We start from the raw sequence: 26,674 nt of genomic DNA, 5'->3' as shown, positions 1-26,674 counted from the left end.
GCACCAAGAGCCTGCGTGTCAAAACCCGACGCCACTTCGACCCTGTGCACCCACTTCCTGTGGGTGAGGTAACATTGCAACGCCGGTGTTTCTACACTGGTACACACCTCTAGGGTCTGTGTCTTAAGTTTTGTTCCTCTAGGTTCAGCGGAAGTATCCTTAAACTAACTTTGTGTAACTTTTACGCACCATTGACTTTGCATTGGTGCAAGCCGCACTTTACGTGCTGCACCCGAGTCCTGCGGGCTCCTCCCGACTTCAGCATTGCTAGTCCTGACTGCTCCCAGCGATTCTCTAGGCCCTAGGCCTAACCACTGTTCGATTGGTATCTCTTATACCATTTTTTTAGTATATGGTTTGAGTGGCCACCCGCCCTCATCCAAAATTGTGCAACTTTGTATGTTATACTGTGCTTTTGATTTAACGCTTGTGCCCCTTTGCTCATAGAGAGCACTGGGGATTAATTTAGAAATAAACACATATATTTTTATAATATATACTAGTGTGGTGTCCTTTCATTTGGTATTACAGGATTGTATGTGGTAAAACAGCTCGCTTAACACGACCTCTTAAGTTAAGCCTTTAAGGCTGCTTAGTCCATGCTACCCCTAGGATAGCTTGTCTAACAAGGTTGACTTACAACCAGACACCATAAGGGATTGTTTGGACTGATACAAGGCGGTTCCAGAATTGGAAACACCACATATCAGGCCAACTTCTCACACAGGGAGATTAGAGTCCTCCTCTACTGGGGGTATGTTTCCCTCTGTAGGGTCAGATGGGCCTGGATTAGAAGCCCTTCCGGCATCAAATGTCTCTAAGAGACCTATCAGAAAAGGAAGGGTAGGGTTTGAACCCTGTTTTAGCTTCCTGGAGGTACACAATTGTCTCATCGCCTGGAAGCTAAGGGCTGCATATCTTGACATGACCTGTGGAGGGTCAATATCACTAAGGGGAGCCACTGTGTTCTCTCCTGTGATAGACATGCTTTTCTAGTGAGGTGGACGTGGTGCACTTACCTACACTATGGGTTTTCCTACTGATCCCTTGCTAAGAGTTGTAGTCAGGGTGTGCTACTCCCTTTCTACTACAACAGCTGGTTCAGTAGAACTCAGAGTATTTCTAAGCTTGTTATATGTACCTATGGTACCTTAAGTGATCTTTCAAATGATATCTCAAGATTATATTTAGTAAAAACAACAGCAAGGTACAATCCCAACCGCTGCACACCAATGTGAGAAGTTGGCCTGATATATGATGCTCCCTAGTTCTAGTGATCACCTTGTATCAGTCCAAACAACCCTTATGGTGATTGGTTGTAAAGTCAACCTTATAGACCAGCTATCCTAATGGTAGCATGGACAAAGCAGTCTTAGGCTAAACTCTTTTGGCATGTGAAGCCAGCTGTTTTACCACATATAACCCCTTGAATACCAAGTGAAAGGACACCACACAGGTTGTTATGAAAATAAACAATATATGTATTAACTAACATACACCTCTGAACTCTTTATGAGATCAGAGGGCTAAGCACATGACAATCTCTTAGGAAAAATACGTTTAAGTTGCACAAATTACAATGGTGCCCTAGGGGCACGACAAACCATATACTAAGTAAGTGGAATGTGAAAGTCGATAAAAGGAATGGAGCTGTCCAGAGGCTGTAGGATTGCTGGGACCACGTTACACTAACTTTAGGTAAGTAATAGGAGGCCCACGGAACGGATGTGCAGGGTGTGAACTCACACGCAAGATGCGTAACAGTGTCTATGGACAGTACAGTTCAAGTAAAAGGTGAGTACGGACAATTCTGACTATGTAGGACTAAAACAACTGTGGAACTGGACACTAGGAGAGTCAATCTACCCTTGAGCACCAAAATGCTTGTGTTACCTCACCCACAGGCTGCGGGTGCTTTGGTGCGAAGTAGTGTCGGGTTCCGGCGTTGAAGTCTATGGAGCCTGGAAGAAAAGATGCTGCAGGCGGTCAGGAGGAAGATGTCCGGTGTGATCCAAGGGTGGATCAGTGAACAGGAGAACCTGAAAGCAGAGGGGACAATGTTCAAAGTCACTAGCCAGTGACTGGAGTGGAACCAGATGTCGTCGTCGCGATCAGGTGAGAGTGGACGCTGGTCTCTGCAGCCACGTAGACCAGGTGGTGTCTTCGACAACCAGGATGGAGGCACGTGCTGTCCCACATAGGCTCTCGCTGTCGGCGGTGTCGGACCCGGATTTAGAGTCAACAGACCTTGGCAAAGGCAACCCATGCGGTGAATGGAAACGGCGCCTGGTGCGGACCAGGAGGGTCCGGGGTGCTCCTCTTTCGGAAGGGAACAAGGGCCAGTCTGGAGCAACCAGACCAGCAGTGAAGATTTCAAGGTTCGTCGTTAAGGAGGTCACTACCCAGCCGGCAAGTGACCAGACAACGCATCAAGCAGCAAACAGGCAGAAGGGCCCCACGCAGATCTCGTGGATGCTGGAGGGCTAGTCTTCGGTGCAGGAGCTGCTCAGGGTCTGGGCTTCTTAATCCCCCAAGCACTTGGACGAGGTTACCTCAGAAGTCGTGCTGGAGCGAATGGCTGCTTCTTTCAAGATGGCCGGTCCCACGTGTCTCGTCGCACCCACGGATCTCAGCTGTGCTGCAGATGTAGGTAGAGGTCAGAGAGGTCTGGGAATACGGGTCTTGTTGGGCTCTGAAGTCTGGATCCTCGAGGGAAGACGACAAAGGGAAGCCGCTGGACGCTGATGGTGCCTGCTTGTGCAGGGTGGACACTCCTTGCCCACAAGGGAGATTTCTTCAGTCTTCTGTGGAGCAGAACGTCAAAGTCCAAAGTTTCTTCTTGTAAAGTTGTTCAGGATAATCTAATTTGGAATGGGACCAGCTCCTACCTTTATCCGGCTAAAGGGGGCTGTACTACGACTAGGTCCCACCTCTGGGTGGGACCAGGAAGGGGGGTGGTTACACCCCCTATCCTTTGTCCGGTCTTGCGCCAGAGCTGGGGCTGGAGAGTCCCAGGAACTGGTTTAGACCGGTGTATGCACAGGGACACCTTGTGTGCCCCAGGCATGTCTCATTCCTTTCAGCCCTGTCCTACCCAATGCACAAAATCCTGTCTGGGGTGGTGCTAGCACCTCCCAAGGCAGGAAACCCTTTGTCCAAGCCTCCCTCGCTGGAAGGACTCCCAGCAGCAGGAGGTCAGACTTGTGTCTGTGGTGGCAGCATCCCTTTTGTGATGCTGAGGCTCGAGTTAACTTTAACCGGGGTTCACAGTTACATACATGTCGTGTCCCTCTAGAAGGGTGGAATGCTACCCCCGTCGCCAGAATTGGTGAGGGGATAGTATTCCAATTCGTATGACACCTTACTCGACATGTTTTGATAATGCTATACCAAAGTTAGCAATAACCGCGAGGATTATAATGCACTTAAGAGTATATGGTATAGCGTTATCATGGAAACAGCTAAAGGACTTGGTTCCGAAAGCTGCAGACAGGCTCAGCTCATGCTAGAGCACCATCTCACATAATTCCAAGCACTCTGCCTTCAGGATTGATAAGGCCTGCCATAGGAGTGACTGATAGGAGGATATGTGTCCATTTTAGGGTTAGATATATGGATACTGTATCTAAAGCAAAGGGTTATTACACCACCTTGCCCCAGCTGATTGATCAGCCAGTTGTGTCAGATTTTGATGGCCAGCCAGGGGTGGCATAATACATGCTGCAGCCCCTGGTAGGCCCTGAGTGCACCTATGCCCTGGGTGCCTAAGGTACACTGTACAGAGACTGATAAGGTGACTCAGTATCCAATTAGGTATGCACCAAAGGTACATGGATGTCAATTTAGAGAGAGACAGCTAGGCTGTGGGTCTGATTAGCAGGCCCACAGCCAGGGAAAGTCGTAAACCAGTTGATGCAAAAAGCAAAAATCGGGGGTGACCATAGGATTGCAGACTCCACTCTCCTACACTTTCTTCCTCCATTCTCTTTGTTATCCCGCTGTGCCCGCTCCCGCAGTTTTATTTTTTTTTCCTGCTGCTGTCTTCCCCTGAAGCCCCGCACCCTAAGCGCCCATTCGCCGCCCCGTTCCCACCTCCCAGCTGCTCCTCCTTCCCTAAACCCCTTATATGGAGGCCACAAAGCAGTAGGGAGAGCGTGGTTCAGGGTAGGACGCTCTGCACACCACTCTCTGCTGCTCATGTGTGCCACCACTGTTGTTTTGCCACTGCTGTAATTGCCTCCTTCCTGCTGACACTGTTGGAACTTTATTCTGTGTTAACGTGCTTTCTTCCTCCATTCTCTTTGTTATCCTGCTGTGCCCGCTCCCGCCGTTTTCTTTTTTTTCCCGCCGCTGTCTTCCCCTGCAGCGCTGCCCCCTTAGCGCCCATTCGCCGCCCTGCTCCCACCTCCCAGCTGCTCCTCCCTCCCTAAACCCCTTATATGGAGGCCGTGCAGCAGCCGCTCAGCGGGCGTGCCGCTGGTGTCGAAGGCGCACCTAAGGCAAGCCTGTCTGTGCCCCTCCGTGCCAGCACCGCGCCCAGTGCCAGGACCCCTGGCCCCCATGAACGTCACGACGCCTGCCTCTGCTACAGCTCCAGCACCCTCCACGCGCTCAACGCGGACTATCACACACCTGCTGCCTTGTCGTCTCGAAGCGCACCCAAGGACCCTTCTCCTGCCGGAACTGCAGCTTCACTGGCATCTGGCCCGCCAACCCACCCACAGAAGAACCCAACTTCCTCAGTTGCATCCTGCTCAACACCTGCTCCGCCCGCAAACACGCCATCAAACTCTGGAACCTACTCGACACCAACTCCCCAGTTGTCGCCTTCCTGACGAAGACCTGGCTGAACCCCTCCTCGGCACCCTCCATTGCCATAGCCATCCTGGATTGCTACAAGATCACCCCCAAGGACCGCACCAACAGAGTTTGAAGAGGAATTGCCATCGTCCCCAGAAACACTCTCAAAATCTCGACAGACACCCACAACACCCTCAGCACCGTCGAACACCTGCACTTCCAGATCCACACCGACCCCAACACCACCCTCAAAGGTACCCTCATCTACAGACCCCCCGGACCCCGACTGCAGTTCTGCGACTCCATCGCCGACTTCATCAGCACACACGCCCTTGCCTCCATGGACTACATCCTCCTCGGGGACCTGAACTTCCACCTTGAGAACAACAACAATTCCAACTCTTCCACCCTGATTGACAACCTCGCCAACCTTGGACTCAAACAACTCGTCACAACACCTACCCACTCCGCCAGCCACACGCTTGACCCCATCTTCTCAGCAAGCTCCCACGTCTTCTTCAACCGCACCACCGAACTCCGCTGGACCGACCACCGCTGTATCCACTTCACCTTCCAGAAACCCACCACACACCACCGCACCCAGCAGATGCCTCGCCGCAGCTGGAGCAAAGTCACCAAGGACCAGCTAACCACCACTCTTGCCCAGAGCCCACCTGCAGACCCAACCAACCCGACTCCGTAGCACCTAGCCTCAGACAGTGCATTAACGACTGCGCCAACACACTTGCCCCGCTCACGAAGCCCTCCAACACCCACACCAGCAAGAAAGCCAGCTGGTTCACCGAAGACCTCCAGGCCTCCAAGGGATCCTGCCGAAAACTAAAAAAAAACTGGATCCGTGAACGAACACCGGAAAGCTACACAGCCCACAAAAAAGCCAACCCCAAACGCCACCACCTCATCAGATCTGCCAAAAGGACCTCCTGTAAAGACCGCCTAGATAACAATGCACACAACAGCTAAGAGCTCTTCAACATCGTGAAGGAACTCTCCAACCCCAGCTTCAATACCAACGACATCCCACCGTCACAACATCAACCCGGCAACCGCTGAGATTCCTGCCCCCAGGACCACCCCCGGCACCAACAGCCTGCTCGCCTGGACCAACAACAACGACACCGTCAAGATCATGAACACCATCCACTCCGGATCCCCGGAAGATCCCTGCCTGCACCACATCTTCAACAAAGTCAGCCGCACCATCGCACCCCATCTCCGGAAAACCATCAACATCTCCTTTGAGACAGCGACCTTCCCAGAGAGCTGGAAACACGCGCTACTCAAGATACCCAAGGCGGACCCCAAGGACCTCAAGAACTTCTGACCCAGTTCCCTGCTCCCGTTCCCGGTGAAGGTCATCGAAAAGGCCTTCAACAAGCAACTGACCAACTTCATCGAGGAGAACAGCATCCTGGACCCGTCCCAGTCCAGGTTCCGCAGCAACCACAGCACCGAAACTGCCTGATCACCGCCACCGACGACATCAGGACCCTGCTTGACAACGGAGAAACCGCTGCCCTCATCCTCCTGGACCTGTCAGCCGCCTTCAACAAGGTCTGCTACCGCACAATAAGAACACGCCTCCATGACGCCGGAATCCAAGAGAAGGCACTGGACTGGACCACCTCCTTCCTCTCTGGCAGAACACAGAGTGTCCACCTCCCCCCCTTCCGCTCCTAAGCCTCCGAGATCATCTGCGGCGTACCCCAAGGCTCATCCCTCAGCCCAACGTCCACATGGCACAGCTCCCCCACGTCGCATGATGGCACGATCTCAACATCATATCCTACGCCGACGATACCCAGTTGATCCTGTCCCTCACTAAAGACCGCCAAAACCAACCTCCACAAAGGAATAAATGCCGTCGCCGACTGGATGAGAAACAGTTGACTGAAGCTGAACTCGGACAAGACAGAGGTCCTCATCCTTGGATCCACCCCCTCGGCCTGGGATGACTCCTCGTGGCCGACTGCACTAGGAGCACCCCCTACAACCACCGACCATGCACGCAACCTAGGGGTCATCCTCGACTCCAGCCTTTCCATGACAAAGCAGGTCAACGCTGTCTCCTCCTCCTGCTTCAACACCCTCCGCTTGCTTCGCAGGATCTTCAAGTGGATCCCCACCGAAACTAGAAGGACGGTCACCCAGGCCCTCGTCAACAGTGGACTGGACTACGGAAATGCACTCTATGCAGGAGCCCCGGCCAAACTCTTGAAATGGTTCCAACGCATCCGGAACACCTCAGCATGCCTGATCCTCAACATCCCTCACCGAAGCCACATCAGACCCCACTTGAGAGATCTGCACTGGCTCCCCATCAACAAGAGGATAACCTTCAAGCTCCTCACCCACGCACACAAGGCACTCCACAACACCGGACCAGCGTACCTCAACAGCCGACTCAGCCTAAACACCCCCACCCGCCAACATCCTCTCCGCAGACCACGCCCTCGCCACCATCCCCCGTATCCGAAGAGTGACCGCCGGCAGCAGATCATTCTCCCACCTCGCCGCCAAGACATGGAACACCCTCCCATCCTCCTGCGGCAGACCGAAGATCTCCTAACCTTCAGGAGACTTCTCAAGATCTGTCTCTTCGAACAGTAGCAGCCCCCCCAGCGCCTCGAGACCTTCAAGGGTATGTAGTGCGCTTTATAAATGCCATGATTGATTGATTGATTGACATGTCTTAGCAAAGTGCCCTTTTTTCTTACAATTAGAGCATGTTTTACCTACAGCTGGATATGTGGGCGCATTGGCTAAATGGGAGTTAAGCCGCGTCTAAAACACAGAATATTTCTATCTGTTTTATTAAACTCAGGTTTTGTGTTGAAAGACTTATTATTTTGCGATGCAGAATTAGAGTTAGACTTTTGAATGATTTTGTTCAAAGCTTCAGTGTTAAAACCTTTAACCTTTCCTAATTCTTTAGAAGCTGAAACTAAACGCTCAATTCCTCTAGCAATTTCCAGTGTTTCTTACAAAGGAGGGTTCCTGCAACATAAAATTCTTTCTTGAACTTTTGAATTATGACAATTTAAACAAATTTGGTCTCTTAAGTATTGCTTAAGTATGGCCCTACAAACTCACAAGACGAAGCTAGAACCCTTAACTCAGCTAAAAAAGAATCAATGTTTTCATGTTCTTGCTGTTTACGAGTATAACATTTGTGTCTCTCTACAATGACACTGGGATTATCCTTAAAATGTTTTTCTAATCTGGTTATAGACTCTACAAACTTATGCCAATCATCAGAAGGAGGGCGAATTATGGGAGGTTGGTGTTCAAATATACTCTGACCTTCAGAACCTAAACAATTGTAAAGCATGGCATTCTTCCTGACTGCAGAACATTTTACACTATTTATCGCTATTATATAACTATTGAAAGATTTGTACCATTGGCTCCATTTAATCTTAGGTGTGCCTGGTTGTGGAAGAAATGGAACTGGCAGAATGACTGTTTGAAGAGCCATTTTGTGATGAGGCAAATGACAAAATACTTGTTAATGAAATAAAAATGACTTTAAAATGGTGTGTGCATCACTGCGCTTGGGTAAGGTTAAAAAAAAAATGTTAACAGCAAAGTATTTCTGTAATAGAAGAAGGTGTGCGCGTCACCACTCTGAAATAAAATGTCAAAGAGTAAAATGTTGGAGAAAAAAAACGTAAATTGTTAATGGTAAGGTGTGCGCGTCACCGCGCTTGAAAAAATACTAGTAGATAATAGTAAAGGTGTGCTCATCCCCACGCTTGAAGTACTCACCACAGTGTAGATATTGATGAAAATAAATTGTCATTACGTGTAGAAAGAGGTGAGCACATGGTTATAGATAGGATCACCAACTGTGGATATACTTATTGAAATTAAAGGTGTGCGTGCCAACGAGCTTGAAGTACTCTTTAACATGTAAATCATGTCTCCTCTGTTCGTAACTAAAAGAGATGTGCCCATCATCGCGCAATAGACACGAATGCAGCAAAACCTGAAAGTCTGAAGGCAGCAGAATTTTAAAGGTGATGCACCTCACCTTTAAGAGTTTCAGGAGGAAGTTGTCAGCTTGCTCTGCATGAACGTGTGACGTCAGCTTGTAACTCCAAAACTTGAAACAAAGAAGAGCAGCAGGCAATGACGTTCAGGAGACAGCGAAGAGATCCAGAGATGAAAGCTGAGGCAAAGAAGGTTCAGGCTGCGAAACTGAATTCCATGAGAGGACGTTGGTGCTCGCGGAGGTGATAGAGCGCGCAGGTCACCAGATTATAAATTTACCATACTCACCGGGGCCCATAATCAATAACTCATAACTTAATCAGGTAACCTTCGCTCTACTACCAGTTATTTTACTTACTAGGTTCTATACTATTGACTTACCAATACTTGTCGCTGGTACCTGTAAACCTTTTGGATCAGGGTATTAGATTGAAGATAGATAGAGAAAAAATAACATGTGCACTCATATAATAACCACAGACAAGGGAAGTTTTAAAATCTTTATCTAAGTTTCTTAAATGGTCATGGTCCAAAGATTAAACACCAAAAGACTCTCAATAATGAAAATCAGAATCAGAATATAGTTATGTAAAAGAGGTATTAAACAGTTTTCAAACATTTAGCAATAGGGAGGATAAGAAAAAGAACATAATATGCAATCAAAATGATTTTGAGCATTTAACAAAGGAAGGGTAAAAAAAAGAATAAAACACAAACAATTGAAGAAGGGTCTAAGGGAAATTTAAAGACCTGCCCAGTTCGTATCCCCCTAACTGTGATCCTAACAACAAAAGAACCGGGGGTCTATAACGGAGCTTCAAGTACTCCGAGCTGCTGCAAAACTCCTACATAAGTGAGTTAGGCGCTAATAGAGCTATATAAGTCTCAATATCAGAATGTGTGCCAGGACAAACCTGTCGAAGGACCTACTGAGATTGTTGGTAAGACCCGTACAGAGATGTGTTGGATTCCCACGAAGCTCGGGTCCTGCAATGAGACAACGCCGGACAGAGCGGGGCCTCCTTTTTCCTGAGCTGGGTTCCAGGAGAAGTGAGGTACACTGCCTGTACTATTCAGATGTAAGAGACACCGTTTGTTACAGAGGAACACGATTTTGGACTATTTATGTATATCCTTTACAGATTGTTGTTACGTTCACTTTATGTATGCAGTAGCTAATGCTTAGAACTCTGGCCCTGAAGAAAGCCATGGGATCTTGTCCCTACCGGCTGAAACATGTTGGCCTTGTAAATGCAGTTATATGTTTAGACTGCTTCCTCTGCATTGTTCTTGTTTGTTTGAGGGAAAGGACAAATTACATTAGAGTTTTTCGCCTATTGATCCTTTTACCCCTTGTTTTTACCTCACACATCTTTTGATTTTTGCACTGCACTCGATCCCATCTTTATCATTTGTTCATGGGTACCTTAGCGATTGATGGTGCGACCCAATTGAGTAAGGGCGATGGATGGGTCTCATTGATCAAGAGACATACCACCCCATTTTTGGATGACCAAATGAGAACACTTGATCTACATACCTATTTGATGGGAATCCAACACATCTCTGTACGGGTCTTACCAACAATCTCAGTAGGTCCTTCGACAGGTTTGTCCTGGCACACATTCATATATTGAGACTTATATAGCTCTATTAGCGCCTAACTCACTTATGTAGGAGTTTTGCAGCAGCTCGGAGTACTTGAAGTTCCGTTATAGACCCCCGGTTCTTTTGTTGTTAGGGTAAAAAAAAGAAACATATGTAATTCAAAACTTTCAAAGTAGGAAGGGTAAATAGAAAGGAAAACAAATACGATGACATACCCAAACAAATTTATATTTACCTAGAATGGTGTGAAGACCAACCCTGGCCACAGGATGGACAAAGGACAGAAAACCCCAAAAGTTGCAGTTGCCAGTAGGCTTGCAGGTGCAGATATGAATCAGGACAGATAAAGCCAATTTGGATCTGGAAAGTTCCACCAAAGGTGAAGACTGGCACCCGCAGTTCAGTTGCAACACCTGCGCTACTCCCTCTCTGTAGCTAACAGTCAGAACCCCGATTAGGGTATCGATTTCACCAATAAAGTGCTTCGCCAGCACTTCAGCTTCCCGGAACCCCGATTGGGTCAACAAATCTTCTGACAGAGTGCTCCGCAGCCCTCTGTTCTTGGTCACCCATTGAGTGTGTTGGGTCAGTGACAGGTTAGCTATTCGGACAAGTCAGACAAACTAACTAGCTAAGCCTACCCAAGTTATACTATTTTCCAGGTCAGTGTACCACCCCCCAATGTTGCAAGTGTACGGATCCCTAATTTTGATTGGACTTTATGAGTAGAGGTCATCACACCATACCAAAATGAAACTTTTCTTGATGATATTAAAACTAACGTTCAAGGGGGCGTGGCCAAGATGGCGGCTTGAGTGGACGGGTCTTTCAGAGGCTCCCCGTCCCGGACAAGCCCTACTTATCCCGCTGACCACTCTACAGCCGGACCCAGGGCTTCGCCGCCGAGAGCAGGAGGAAGGGCTGGGGCGACACCTTGGCCTCCGACGAGCGCAGCAAAGCACTCCTCGCTGCCGATGAGCAGAGGCGGGCAGTCCGTGGCAGAGAGCGACCCGACCCCCCGCACTGCACACGAGGCTGGGGGTGCTGCGGAGGAGTAACGCCGCCTGAGGAGGCTGGCGAGGCGGCCTTGGGCTCTTGTGGAGGCCCCCTGCCAGTTTGGACCTGCATGGTGGCCGGGGTCCGCAGGGGCGACGCGGAGAAGAGGCCGCCGGGGCGCCCGGGCGCGAGGGACTACGCGAGGCACCGGCTGCGGCCTAGTGGACGGGAGTGAAGAACCCGGCCCGCCGGCCGGCCTAGGACGTCTGCGGCCCCAGAGAGTGCGCGACTGGAACGGGCTGGTGCTGCCCGGCCGACCCCCCCCACACGGCTCTGCTGTTACACGGGGGTCCGGGGGCCCAGTTAGGAGACCTGACTGGTGCGGCCTGGAGGCGGGAAGTGCACAGGCCCAGAAGCCGCATTGCAGCAACGTGGAGCCTGAGGACTGCTAGCGAGGCCACACCGGCCGGGAGGGTGAATGGGTCGACACCTCCCAGACTACAATAGAGGCATAGACTGGGGAGCTGAACGGGACGGCGCCACTGAAGGCGTGAGGTGAGCCACGAGGGGGCAGCCCAGCCAGGGGTTCTGGGCAGGAGCCCACTGTCGGCCGCGGGGAGCCCCTCGCCCCAGAGAAGAAACGCCATCCTGAGAGGGGCTCTGTCAGCGCCGAGCTCTAGTGGGGTCCATACCGGAGGCATTGATCGCCCTACACTGAGAGCACAGCACTTGGGTCGATCTGCGACCAGGAGACTGAGGTGGGGGTGAGGTGGCCCCGCAAGTTAACGAGAGAGCGCTGGGTGGGTCCGTCCTCCGATAGGCGAGCCTGCCGCCCAGGACAGGAGTGGAGGCCTACCAGTTGAGGAGTGGGCCTGCGGTGGCCGCGCGGCTCGGGGCAGCCGGCCCCTCTGCGGCGGACTGAGAGCGAGGGGCCCTCGACCACAGGGGAAAGTTAGCGGCCAAAGGGCCTGAAGAGCCCAGAGCAGTTGGACGCCGCTGGAGACCAGTGAGAAGCCGGGGGGAGCTGGACGGCTGACGAGGCGCTGTATTGTCCGACCACACTGGACTCCGGGTGCTGGCCACGATGACCTGGTTGCTGCCTTGACGGACGGGCGCGGAGTGTTAGGAATCGGGTTAGTCCCTTTTTTATGATCATGCCTTGACATCACATGACAAAGGAAGTAGGATAAAAGGTGGTCCTACCTTTAGTTCGATGCTTGATATTGCCAGTGTTTGGATTCCTACCCTGGTTGTTGGCTGCTGTTTGTTGCTGTACAGAGAATTTTCCTGCTATTTTTAAGCCCCTTTTGTGCCTTACTTTTACTCACGGGCTCGTGAGAAGGGTTTGCTTTTCCCTTATCGGTTGGACCTTTTTCCCTTTCCCCGCTTTTCTCCTTGTTAGTCAGTTAGGCTGTGTTGGGTTCCCGGGTTTCCCTTCCCTTATCCCCGTCCTTTTTTGCCCCAGCACTTTTTTACTTGTTTTGGTGTGTTCGGGGGCTCCCGTTCACACTCGCGTTGCACGGAGATATTTTTCTCTCGTGTTGATGAAAGAAGCAACGCGGAGGTTAGACGGAGCTTCGGCGGTTTCAGCGCGTCTTTGCTGGGACTGCTCTTTGCCTCGTTTTGTGCGGAAATGACGTTTTGGGTCACTCCACGAAGGCTGTGCTGGATTGTTTTGGGACTTCCTAAAGGTTTCTCTCTGTCCCTGTCCCTCGGGTTAAAAGCGAAGGGGTTTTTTTAGGCGGTGGCAAGAACCATAGTAAGACCTTTTTCCCCTCATAAGATATTTTACTTTTTTTGGACATTGCTACAAAGGCTCCCTCCACTTCCATACTACAGAGATTAAGTGCAGTTGCCGGAGGGTTACTTTCTCTAGGTTTAACTCCTTACCTTTACGAAGCAGAGCCTGCACATCACATCGGTAAGAGGGGTTTTGTATGTTTTGCAAGGCATGGTCATTGAGGGTTGGTGTTGATATTACCAGCAGTGATACATGAAGGGATTGTTTTGTTCCCCCTTGTACATAGGTGCAGAAGCGTAAAGAAGGAGGGAGCTGTGTCCTATTCATCACTAAGGGTGGAAGACTTGGTGTCTCCTCAACATTACCACCCTCTTTTCGGGTCCATTGGTGCCCTCATAGAGTTTGACCTGTGGGGGTCCAACGGGCAAGTAAAGGGGACTGGTGCATGCTACGTTCCTGCAGTGCTTGGGCTGGTTGGAGTCTAACAGAATATCAAGCCCACGTTATAACAGCACTGCCCGGACTAGCATGGATGAGGATGGGAATCCGTTAGGTGGGGGAACGGGTGGTCCCACAATGCAGGATATTATGGGAGCCGTACATACCCTCCAGGCACAGGTGCAGGAGCTGCAACAGGAGAATGTAGGATTGAAACAGGAGTTGGTGGCTGTAAGAGCCAGAGAACAAGAATCAAGCAGGGGAACAGGCCCTGCTATACAGCCTGCTACATTTCAGTATACAGGAGGGGCGGGAGCAAGTACTACGAGTGGCAGTAATCCCATAGCGGTAACAGTGACGACCCCCGTGGCAGTACCCTTGGCCCCCCCTGAGAGATTTACAGGAGAGAGCGATAAGTTCGGCACATTTATGAACCAGTGTCAGCTGCACTTTATGTGTAGAACGAATGACTTTCCCGACGACTCTGCTAAGATTGCTTTTATACTGTCGTACCTGGCTGGCAACGCGGCCCAATGGGCGATTCCTTTGGTAGAAAGCAACGACCGTGTGCTGTATAACTATCAGGCATTTAAGGAATTGATGCGGGGCCTGTTTGCAAAGCACACGTTTATGCAGGCTAGTGATGCTGAATTGTTGAAACTACGGCAGGGCAGGCAGGACTTATTGTCTTATATAGCCAACTTTAACCGATTAGTAGCCAAGACGCATTGGCCAACCGAGAAAAGGACGTCCCTGTTTTATCAGGGACTTTGTGAGGAATTGAAGGACATAGTGTCACAGGTGGTGGATCCGCCTGAGGATTGTGCAGCTTTTATCGATCTCGTGGTGAAACGGAATCATCGGGTGACGGAACGGCGTGGAGAACGTAGCCGGTTCCAGTCTTCCCGAGGTAGTTATGTGAAACCAGAGGTGAAGTCGACAGGGGAGAGTAGATCAGTTCCAGAGCCTATGGAAATAGGTGGAGTAAGGGGACCCCTGACTTCAGAGGAAAAGAAAAGAAGAAGAGAGAAGAATTTGCGTCTTAATTGTGGACAAGGGGGCCATTTTGCGCGAGATTGCCCTGTGAAACCATCAGGTGTAGGGTTTGGCAAGAAGGTGGCATGTATACAAGTGGATCAAGGTTCAGGTAAAGAAAGAAAAGAGCAGTATGAGGTTGTAGGGGCCTTGGACCAAGCTCCAAGACATTTTGTGATTAGCGCTCAATTGCTGCTTTCAGCGCAGAAGCGCGTTCCTGTGTCAGTGTTACTAGATTCTGGGGCCACTGGAAACTTTATAGATATCTCGATGGCTGAGAAATTGATGGTTCCGTGTCACCTGAAAGAACAGCCTGAGCCAGTAAGGGCTATTGATGGGACAGAGTTGACATCGGGGTGTATCACTAGACAGACTGCTCCCCTTGGTTTGTTGTGTGAGAATGGACACGTGGAAAGTGTGATCTTTGATTTAATCGATGCACCTTCTTTCGGGTTGGTGTTGGGGGTCCCATGGTTGCAAAAACATAACCCAAGGATTGACTGGGTACAGAGATTGGTAACGTTGGACTCAGTACATTGTTTGAGGAATTGCTATATAGTGGCAGCTGAGCAGATCAATCCCTTGTCCTGTGCCATGGTTGAAACGAGTGTTATTCCTCCTCAGTATTCAGCTTATGAGGATGTGTTTGATAAGGTATGTGCCCAAGGCCTTCCGCCACATAGGTCGTATGACTGCAAGATCGATTTAATACCAGGGGCTCCGTTGCCGTGCAGTCGGGTTTATGCACTGTCTGAGCCTGAGGAGGCCCATTTGAAAACGTATATTGAAGAGATGTTGCTCTTGGGTTATATTCGTCCTTCTTCCTCGCCAGTGTCATCGGCTATATTTTTCATTCCAAAGAAGGAGGGGTCCTTGAGGGCATGTGTTGACTACAGAACATTGAACTCGGCCACCGTTAAAAACCGGTACCCTCTTCCACTCATCTCCGTGTTGCTGGACCAGCTCTGCAAGGCGACGGCGTTCACCAAGTTAGACTTGCGGGGCGCCTACCATCTTATACGGGTTCGGCCAGGAGATGAGTGGAAGACGGCATTTAAAACAAAGTACGGACTGTTTGAGTATACGGTAATGCCGTTTGGCTTGTGCAATGCGCCAGCGGCGTTTCAGTTTTTTATCAATGAAGTCCTTGGCCAGTACCTGGATCAGACAGTCATAGTATACTTGGATGATATACTTATTTATTCATAGAAAGGGCTCGACCATACCAAGCATGTGTCACAGGTCTTGTAGACTTTACAGGAACATCATTTATATGCTAAGCAGGAGAAGTGCCAGTTTAGTACTCCCGAAGTAGAATTTTTGGGGTTTGTGATATCTGCAGCAGGCATCCGGATGGACCCGAAAAAGATTCAGGCTATAGAGACCTGGCCAGTACCAACAAATGTGAAACAAATACAGGTTCTTCTAGGCTTCGCAAATTTTTACCAGCGATTCATACTGCATTTTTCTGACATCGTGGCTCCAATGACTCGCCTTTTGAGGAAGGGCGTCCCTTTTGATTGGACAAGTGAGACTCAGGATGCTTTTCGTAAGTTTGCTAAGGCAGTTTGTGTCTGCACCAGTATTGGTGCATCCTGACCCTGCCCTGCCATATTTTGTAGAAACCGATGCTTCTTTGTGTGCTGTAGGTGGGGTATTGTCACAGCGGGATGAAGCCACTGGTAATATGCATCCAATTGCGTTCTTTTCTAAAACCTTGTTGCCAGCTGAACGTAATTATACCGTGGCAGAACGAGAGCTGCTGGCGGTCAAACTGGCGTTTGAGGAATGGCGACATTATTTATGGGGTGCCAGACATGTCATTACCATCTACACCGATCATAAGAATCTAGAATTCTTTCGTTCTGCCAGGGCCTTTACCCCTCGCCAGATGAGATGGGTTCTATTCTTTAATGAATATGACTTCATCATAACATACAGACCTGCAGCCCAACAGGTGAAATTCGATGCTCTTTCCTGAATACACGTTGATGTAAAGGAAGAAGGCTCCTTGAAGGAGAGCAGGGCGATGATAGCAGAAGAAAGGATTAAAGGGGCTTTGGTTGTGGAAGACTTTCCTGCTCTCGTGAAAGAACGGTTGAGCCAATTAGATCTGGCGCCTTGGTTGTCCATACCCCAGATATCAATGAAAGATGGACTGTTGTATAATGAGAACAGGATGTTTGTTCCCCCTGTGCTGAGAGATGAGGTACTGGAGTGGTGTCATTCCTCTGCCCTAGCAGCCCATCCGGGAATAAGGAAGACCAAGGAAATGTGTATGAGGTGGTTTTGGTGGGAGTCCATGACTAAGGATGTTCTAGGATATGTGAGTGCTTGCCCTGTGTGTGCGATCAGCAAGCCCTCGCATTGTAAACCCTTCGGACTCTTACAGCCTTTGGAGGTACCGCCTGGTCCATGGCATACTTTAAGTATGGATTTTGTAACGGATCTACCCTCAGTTGCTGGTTGTACCACCATATTGGTGGTGGTGGATTTATTCACCAAAATGGGCCACTTCATACCGCTTCCTAAAATCCCTTCTGCAAAGGAGATGGCGGTAGTGTTTATGTCTTCGGTTGTGCGGTTGCATGGGTTGCCGGTGGTGATCATATCGGACAGGGGGTCGCAGTTCGTCTCACACTTTTGGACTGAGCTGTGTCAGGTGCTTAAAACCGAGATACGGTTATCCTCGGCTTACCATCCTCAATCTGACGGTCAGACCGAGCGCACTAATCAGACGATGGAACAATACTTAAGGTGTCTGATAGCGTCTTTGTCCTGTGATTGGGTAACCGCTCTGCCCATTGCGGAATTCGCTTATAACAACAGTGTGCATTCCGCATTGGGCATGACACCCTTCTACTGTTCACTTGGGTACCATCCTAGAGCGGTAGCTATACAGCCCACGGGTCGCGTGCCAGCCATCGATGACGTGTGTGAGCGATTGAGAGACATATGGGATTTGGCCAGGGACAGCCTTATAGAAGCAAAGGGGGCTATGAAAGCACAGGCGGATAAACATCGAGTCGATGCTCCGGCATACAAGATAGGGGATCTAGTATGGCTGGCTTCACGCAACTTGAGACTGCAAGGATCTCGTAAATTGCAGCCCCGATTTGTGGGTCCCTTTACCATAATACAGGTTGTGAACCCCGTAGCAATGAAGCTCAGGTTACCACAAGAATATAGGGTGCACCCCGTTTTTCATACATCTTTGCTTAAACCCTACTTACCATCAGTTCAGGTGTTACGGCCTCCTCCTCCTGTACTGGTTGATGGGCATGAGGAATTTGAAGTTCAGGCTATCCTAGATTCGAAGCGTGTCAGAGGTCGCCTTTTGTACTTGGTAGATTGGAAAGGGTACACAAAGGAGGACAGGACATGGGAACCAGCAGGGGGGTGCACACCCCGCGGTTGGTTAGATTATTCCACAGACAACACCCCTCCAAGCCCCGACCTGTGGGGACGATCATTGGGGGGGGTGGGGGGGGGAACTGTTAGGAATCGGGTTAGTCCCTTTTTTATGATCATGCCTTGACATCACATGACAAAGGAAGTAGGATAAAAGGTGGTTCTACCTTTAGTTCGATGCTTGATATTGCCAGTGTTTGGATTCCTACCCTGGTTGTTGGCTGCTGTTTGTTGCTGTACAGAGAATTTTCCTGCTATTTTTAAGCCCCTTTTGTGCCTTATTTTTACTCACGGGCTCGTGAGAAGGGTTTGCTTTTCCCTTATCGGATGGACCTTTTTCCCTTTCCCCGCTTTTCTCCTTGTTAGTCAGTTAGGCTGTGTTGGGTTCCCAGGTTTCCCTTCCCTTATCCCCGTCCTTTTTTGCCCCAGCACTTTTTTACTTGTTTTGGTGTGTTCGGGGGCTCCCGTTCACACTCGCGTTGCACAGAGATATTTTTCTCTCGTGTTGATGAAAGAAGCAACGCGGAGGTTAGGCGGAGCTTCGGCGGTTTCAGCGCGTCTTTGCTGGGACTGCTCTTTGCCTCGTTTTGTGCGGAAGTGATGTTTTGGGTCACTCCGCGAAGGCTGTGCTGGATTGTTTTGGGACTTCCTAAAGGTTTCCCTCTGTCCCTGTCCCTCGGGTTAAAAGCGAAGGGTTTTTTTTAGGCGGTGGCAAGAACCATAGTAAGACCTTTTTCCCCTCATAAGATATTTTACTTTTTTTGGACATTGCTACAAAGGCTCCCTCCACTTCCATACTACAGAGATTAAGTGCAGTTGCCGGAGGGTTACTTTCTCTAGGTTTAACTCCTTACCTTTACGAAGCAGAACCTGCACATCACATCGGTAAGAGGGGTTTTGTATGTTTTGCAAGGCATGGTCATTGAGGGTTGGTGTTGATATTACCAGCAGTGATACATGAAGGGATTGTTTTGTTCCCCCTTGTACATAGGTGCAGAAGCGTAAAGAAGGAGGTAGCTGTGTCCTATTCATCACTAAGGGTGGAAGACTTGGTGTCTCCTCAACATTACCACCCTCTTTTCGGGTCCATTGGTGCCCTCATAGAGTTTGACCTGTGGGGGTCCAACGGGCAAGTAAAGGGGATTGGTACATGCTACGTTCCTGCAGTGCTTGGGCTGGTTGGAGTCTAACACGGAGCTCAAGAGCGGTGGAGTAGCTGGAGAGAAGAGAAATGACGACCACCAATCGCAAGGGGAACCGCACCATCACTGACTTCCTGGCGAAAGGGAACCCCAAGCCCGAAAAAAGCCCGGACAAGCAAACCCAGGGACTCCCGGCGAAGGGGACTGACCAGGATGGGGGCGAGGGCCCGGCAACCAAAGCCTTCATGGAGTCACTCTTCAACTCTCTCAAGAAGGACATACAATCCCTTCGCCAAGATATGGCAGGGGAATACAAAGAACTCCGCCGCAATGTTCATGACCTAGGGGAGCGAGTGGCGGCCAACGAGCTTTCCGATCAAGCTAGGAGCGAAGAGGGGGAATTTCTCCGACAGGAAATTGTCCGCCTCAATGACCAGCAAACTGACCTCCAATCCCACAAAGAGGACTTAGAAAATTGTTCCAGACGGAACAACATCAGGGTCCGGAACGTGCCCTCCTCGGCTGAGGGGGGAGATGTTACTAGCTATTTACAAGGCCTGTTCCGGGCGGTCCTCGAAGTGGGAGATGACTTTGAGATCCGCATCGATCGAGCGCACCGAGTGGGCCCGGCTCGCAGGTCCCAAGGGCCTCCCCCAGACATACTTGCCTTTCTGCCCGACTACACTCTAAAGGAACGCATCCTGAAGGCGGCGCGACCCAAACAGCCCATGCAATACCAAGGCCATGCGGTGGAACTCTTTCAGGACCTATCAGTGATCACGCTGCAGAAGAGGAGATCCTTCAAACCCACAACTTCTTTCCTGCGCAACGAGGGGGTCCACTATTCCTGGGGTCACCCCTTACGATTGATCTTCCGCTGGAATGGGACTCTTCACCAGCTGCACTCCCTGAGAGACACCTGCTCAGTGCTCGGGATTCCATATGAGGAGCCCCAACCTAGCTTTGGAAGCAGTGGAGGCACGGGGGGTCTCCGCCTTCATCCTCTCAAGCGACAAGTGATGGCTGGCAGAAGGTTCGGCGCGGCAGGTCGTCGAGAAAGACGCTCAAACCCGACCTGCGAACGATGGAACAAGAGAAAGCGGCGGCGATCCAGGAAGTCTCCAAAGATACAGGTGCCGCTACTTGAGGTCCGGTAAGGGGGTTTTTCACAGCGACCAGTAGAGCGAGGGGTGGGAAATGGGGCGGGGAGCCTCGAACCGTCGAGCCGCCACTGCCAATTACCCACTACAAGTACTCTCTGACTGCTGTTGTAGACTGACAGGAGGGGGACAGCAGTCATGGTCCGAACGCATGATCTCCAGTTGGGGAATGTTGTTCTGTTATTTTGTTGGGGGGAAGGGGGGGTGGGAGGGAGTGGGTGGTGAGGTGCTGTTGCGATGTGACTCTCGGGGCCTTCCACTGGGTGAGGACATGGGGGCGGGAGGGAGGCCTCGCCGAGGCGATGGAGTTATGTTGATCCGAGGGAACTTTCTTAGAGCCTTTGCCAGACCGGGTGGGGTGTGCAGGGAGGGCGGGAGAGGTATGGTGAGGCCCCGGCTTGGGAGGGTGGGACGGGAAATGGCATGCAAGAAGCGAGGGTCCAATTCTGTTCCTAGATGCCTGTAACTATCGGGACCTGGAACGTTAAGGGCCTAAACTCCCCGCAGAAGCGACATAAGGTGTGGAAGTATATAATAGATCGACACTTGGATGTAGTTGCTTTACAGGAAACACACCTCTTGAAGTCGGAAGATCACCGGCTCAAGCGCAAGAAGTACCCCCTTATATATAAAGCCTCTGCGTCCACTAAGCAAAAAGGGGTTGCGTTAATGTTCAGCCCGGCAGCGCAATTTGAACCGATGTGCACACAGAGTGACAGAGACGGGAGGTGGTTAATGGTCAAGGGCCGCTTAAAGGGTAAAATGTGCACCCTGGTGTCCGTTTATGCCCCCAATACGGGTCAAAAGAATTTTCTCCTTACACTCCTGGGCAAGGTGACGGACTTTGCTGAGGGCCCTGTTTTCCTTCTGGGGGACTTTAACCTAGTTTGGCATTCGACTCTAGACAGTACTCACACTAGAAGATCTGACATGGGCCTCTTCCCGGACTCCATCCAGACACAGATCGGGAACATGGGGCTTCTAGATAGCTGGCGAGTGGCACACCCGGACACTCAGGACTTCTCATTCTATTCCCATGTGCACCACACATACTCCCGCCTCGATTACATTTTTTTTAGTCAGTCCCTACAGGGCGCCCTGCAAGACGCAAAGATCCTCCCCATCTCTGTATCTGACCATGGGATGTACACTATTTGATTAACCTGGCTGGGGGGTGCCCCGAAACCGGCGCGATGGTACTTCCCGGAAGCATTAGTAAGGGACAAGGAATCCTGCACACAGCTGAGAGAGGCGATTGAGGAGTTTTTCTCCCTATATAGCCCGGAGGAGACCTCCGAGTATAACACCTGGGATTCGTTCAAGGCGGTTCTTAGGGGTAAATGCATAGCGCTTAACTCGGCCCTCAACAAGCAGCGTGCGTTGGAACGACAAGACCTAGAACAGGAACTCTTGACGATTGAACAGGCCCACAAGTTGAAGCCCACCAGACAAACGATGCGTGCACTCACGGCCCTTCGAGGTAAATTGCGCGCCATCTACATACACGCAGGGAGACAAGGTGGGGAAGCACTTGGCCAGGCAGTTGAAGGACAAACGGGAGAAGGAATATATCGGGGGCATACGTGATGAGGTGGGGACTCTTCAGCACAGGGACGAGGACAAAGCGGCCATCTTTGGGAGGTTCTATGCATCCCTATATACAGCTGATTCCTATGACGCTGGACGCCAGGGCACCTTTCTGCGGGACCTGCCCGTCCGGCAGGTGCCCGCGGAGTGGAACGAAACTCTTGTGGCCCCTATCACCATTGAGGAAGTCTTGGCGGCTATCTCGTCACTCAAGGCCCATAAGGCACCGGGGATGGACGGGTACACCGCTGTCTTCTATAAGACCTTTGCCTCCGAGATTGCGCCCCGCCTGGTCAGCCTCTTCAATCATATGGCCACGGAGGGCGATGCAGCGGCCTCCATGACCGAAGCGGTGATCTCGGTAATCCCCAAACCGGGCAAGGATCCCTCCTTCTGCCCCTCATATAGACCCATTGCCCTCCTTAACATTGACGCCAAACTGTACTCCTCTATTCTGGCCAAGAGACTGGGCGACCTTATGCCACTTCTCATACATCCCGACCAGCCGGGCTTTATCAAAGGGAGGCAGACTCACGATAACACTAGGCGCATCGTCCATTTAATAGAAAAGGCCAACAAATTTAAAATACCTGCAGTACTAATCGGTCTTGACACCGAAAAAGCGTTCGACCGGGAGGATTGGAGCTTCCTGTGGCCTAGCCTGGTGAGGTTTGGGTTTTCTACCCAGTTCATCACAATGCTCCAGGCCAACTATAGGCGCCCGTGCTCTAGGGTCTCGGTCAATGGGGTGCAATCGGCCCCCTTCGGGCACACCAGAGGGACGAGACAGGGCTGCCCCCTATCCCCCTTACTCTTCGCCCTTAGCCTAGAACCCCTAGCAATAGCGATCAGGGAACACCAAGGGATAGAGGGACTCCCCTTCACTGGTGAGTCCCACAAAATCTCGCTTTTTGCGGACGATGTCCTCCTCTTCTTGTCCAATCCGATAGGCTCCCTCCCACATTTGCAAGAAGTGCTCGCCGCCTTCGAGGATGTAGCGGGCTTCAAAGTTAACCTGACCAAATCCTCCATACTTAACCTAACCCTCTCCAGTGCTGAGGCCTTGCAGCTCCGGGCGCTCTCCCTGCTGGACTGGGCTCCCTCCTCTTTGCTGTACCTGGGGATCCACCTGACTCCCAGGATCGATCAGTTATATGCAGCCAATTTCCCCCATCTCCTCACCCGCCTCCAACGAGACCTTTCCCGCTGGAAGCCGCTTTTCCTCTCCTGGTTGGGACGCGTACATGCCATCAAAATGACCCTCCTACCCAAACTCCTCTATCTATTTCAAGCGCTCCCTATCGAACTGGAAGACGCCTTCTTTGTGCGTCTCAAGACCATGATCCTGAAGTTCGTGTGGCAGGAGGGAAGGGCTCGTTTCTCCTTCCACATGCTAAGGCGTCCACAGCGCGAGGGGGGGCGGGACTCCCGGACCTTCGCCTCTATTATAAAGCGGCCCAATTGCGCATCCTAGTCGAGTGGGCACAGATGGAGTCGGAAAAGCACTGGCTCCACATGGACCGCAGTGTGGCAGGTAGAACTATTTGGGACCTCATATGGCGCGCTAAGAACGACAGGCCCCTCAATGCATACATCAGCACTCCGACACGCACCACCCTTAAAGTGTGGGACACTGTGGCTGAGAGAGAGGGCTGGACGACTTTCCCGTCGCTTCTCACCCCAATCCACTTCACCTCTTCCTTACCTCCAGCGCTCCGAGAGGGCCCGTTCGACGCCTGGAGGGCGGGCGGATGTCTCGCGCTCACACACCTATTCCACAATTACGATCCACTTACTTTTGACAATTGCAAGAGGGAATATGGGGTGGGAGACCGGGAGCGCTACCATCACGCACAACTCCTCCACTGGGCGCTGAACCCGCGGATCAGGGTGGGGGCCACTAGAGCCCTTACCGCTTTTGAGTTGTTCCTGCTCAAGGCTAAATCCATGAAGGGGGCCATCTCGACACTGTATAAACTGCTGCTCTCCACAGACACTGCACCACGGCCACGCTTTATGTCTTGGTGGGAGGGGTTGGTCCAACGGGACATTGGGGAGGAGGAGTGGAAACACTTGTGGGCTGACATCGTTCGCTTCAACCGTTCCACGAAATTGAGGGAGGCGCACCTGAAGGTAATGGCAGACTGGTACCTGTACCCAGCTAGACTGGCTAAGATCTTCCCAGGGGCCTCGGATAGGTGCTGGAGAGGGTGTGGTCTACTGGGCGACTTCCAACACATCTGGTGGGACTGCCCCTCCATTAGGCCCTTTTGGGAGGAGATTCTTGCTCAGATAAAATCCATCTTAGGATACCCGGTCCCGATTACGATGGCGGAAGCCCTTTAAGGCCTCCGGGACCCCCAGTTGGAGCACCAAACCAGAGCCGATAAAAGGATCATGTGGTTATGCTTGGGGGCTGCTAAACTGGCAATAGCTAACGCTTGGAAACAGAAGGCGCCACCGGCGATGTCACTGTGGCACGCCCGCCTGTGGCAGCTGCTTAGCCTCGAGCGCATGTCCGACATCTCCCGTGAAGACTTTAAGAACTTTGAGGTCCGCTGGGGACCGCTGGTCTCGTTCCTCTCCAAGGGCCTGCCATCTGCGGTATGCCCCTCTACTGTGAGAGCCCTGCACTTATTCCAGTTCCAGGTAGGCCTCGAGGACTGATATACTTCTAATGGCACTTTCACCACGGGGGCGGGGACAAGGTGTTCGGCGGGGGGGGGAGGGGGAGTGGGGGGGTGTTGGTGTTTTTGTGTTGCTGTTCGCATATGTATAAAATGTTCACCATTAGCTGTCCTGGAACACTGGGAACGCGACCCTAGCGGAGTCCATCGAAGGGTGGGGGGGCTTGGAGGCCGTGAATACCTACCATGCACAGAGGTACGGTTCTGCACCTGGGCACCCGGACTTTCATCCTCCTGGACTCTGCTGAGACTCGACTCTGGCGGCCTATGCATGGATTGCTATAGACTTACAGGGCATGGGCCAGAGGCGGCTAGCGTCGTGGAGATGTAACAACCCCCCCCCTTAGGTATGCTGGGAATAGGATGCTTCTTGACTAATGGGCCCCTGCGTGGGCAAGGTGGCGAGTTGTGCCCTGTGATTTTTTTTTTTGCATGTGAACAACAATAAAATCTGTTTACAAAAAAAAATTAACGTTCCAGCCCATCAATTTATTTTTATCATGACATCTTTATTCAACCCAGCAGTGAATGTATCAATAATGATTACAATGTAGGCCATATTTTAGTTTAGCTTCCTTCACAGGGGTCAGAAGTTGACTTTCCCAGGAACATCTTCTGGTAAGTCATGACTTGGCCGGGTTTCAATGCGAATGCTTCAGGGTTTGTGTTTCTTCTGCCCAGTCGCAGTTTCTTTCAATATGGAGTTCAGCGATAGGCGTCAGGCCCAAAACGATTTACATGTAAGAATAGACAAGAAACAGTTTGAGAACACAGAATAAATTAATGCACTATATACCACTTATCTCAACTCTATTCCCATTACTTTATTTTTAACTATTGAGTTAATATTAAGCAGAACGAACAGCTTAGCAAAGCAGCTGAGCAAGCTTCATGCATGCGGTTACACAGAGCAGCCACTTTAAATTCTAGTGCGCGAAAGTTTTCCCCCCTAGCGAAAGATACGTCATGTCACGTGAGTATGACAGACGCATGCACAGTAGGAAATCTCGCATAGCAGCAGGCATTTAATTGCAAGCGGTTTATTATTAGTAGAAACACATATGCAAGCTTCTTCTAGATACCCAATGTTTTGTGAAAGGCAATATTAATATGACTAACATGTTGATTAATGTATTAACGTTATGTCGAGAGGACTGAGTACAAGCAAGTCGCGTTACGTGTGTATCCTTGCTCCATCAGAGGTTTCAAAGGTAAACCAAATTCACTGCGAGCACTTAAATATAGAAAATGACATTCAACAAATAAAATAAAAAATTCCAATGATAGTATATAATTTACCAAACAGCGTAAAGCATAAGGCTGTAAGGGGTAAATGACAAGATTCAAGTAGGATGAATGTTCCAAGCAGGGAATGTAGGACTTCTGGAGAAAGTAGTAAATAGATGTTAGAACTGGCTATTTCTGGTAGGCTAAGGCTGACGCCAAAGCCAGGCAGAAACCACCATTCTAGTCAGGGCAAGGAAGTCACACACCAAGATAACCCCTGCTCATCCCCTTGGTAGCTTGGCTCAAGCAGTGAGGCTAAACTCGGAGGCAATGTGTAAAGCATTTGCGCCAGCGCACAACAGCAACAACATACTAGGCACACCACAAAAGAGACTCCACACAAGGTTATTATAAAAATAACTTTTGTATTGTAAAAACATATCAGATAAAATCACAAATATACATTGTGCCAACTGGCACAGGCAATATTCACAGGGATTATGTACACCAGACAGGGCCACATGGGCGCCTGTCAGAATCAGATATAGTACTTCTAGATAAAATGTAGAATATAAAATCACTTCTAGAATAAAGAATAAATGTAACATAAAATAATAATCAAAGATAACAACCAGTAACCACTGGTAACAGGAACCAGGACCTTACTAGGACCACCTGTACTAGAAAAAGAAGAACCACCTAAGTATCACACAGCATTTAGGGGTCTAAGAAAGAATACATTACTCATGATGTAATAAACCTACATTTAGAGGAGTAAAAAAGACAACCACCTAAGTATCACACAGCATTTAGGGGTCTAAGAAAGAA

This window comes from Lissotriton vulgaris, chromosome 5, assembly GCF_964263255.1.
Source record: "Lissotriton vulgaris chromosome 5, aLisVul1.2, whole genome shotgun sequence".
NCBI lineage: Eukaryota > Metazoa > Chordata > Amphibia > Caudata > Salamandridae > Lissotriton > Lissotriton vulgaris.
The sequence above is the reverse complement of the archived record's forward strand: the minus strand, read 5'-3'. Positions refer to the sequence as shown.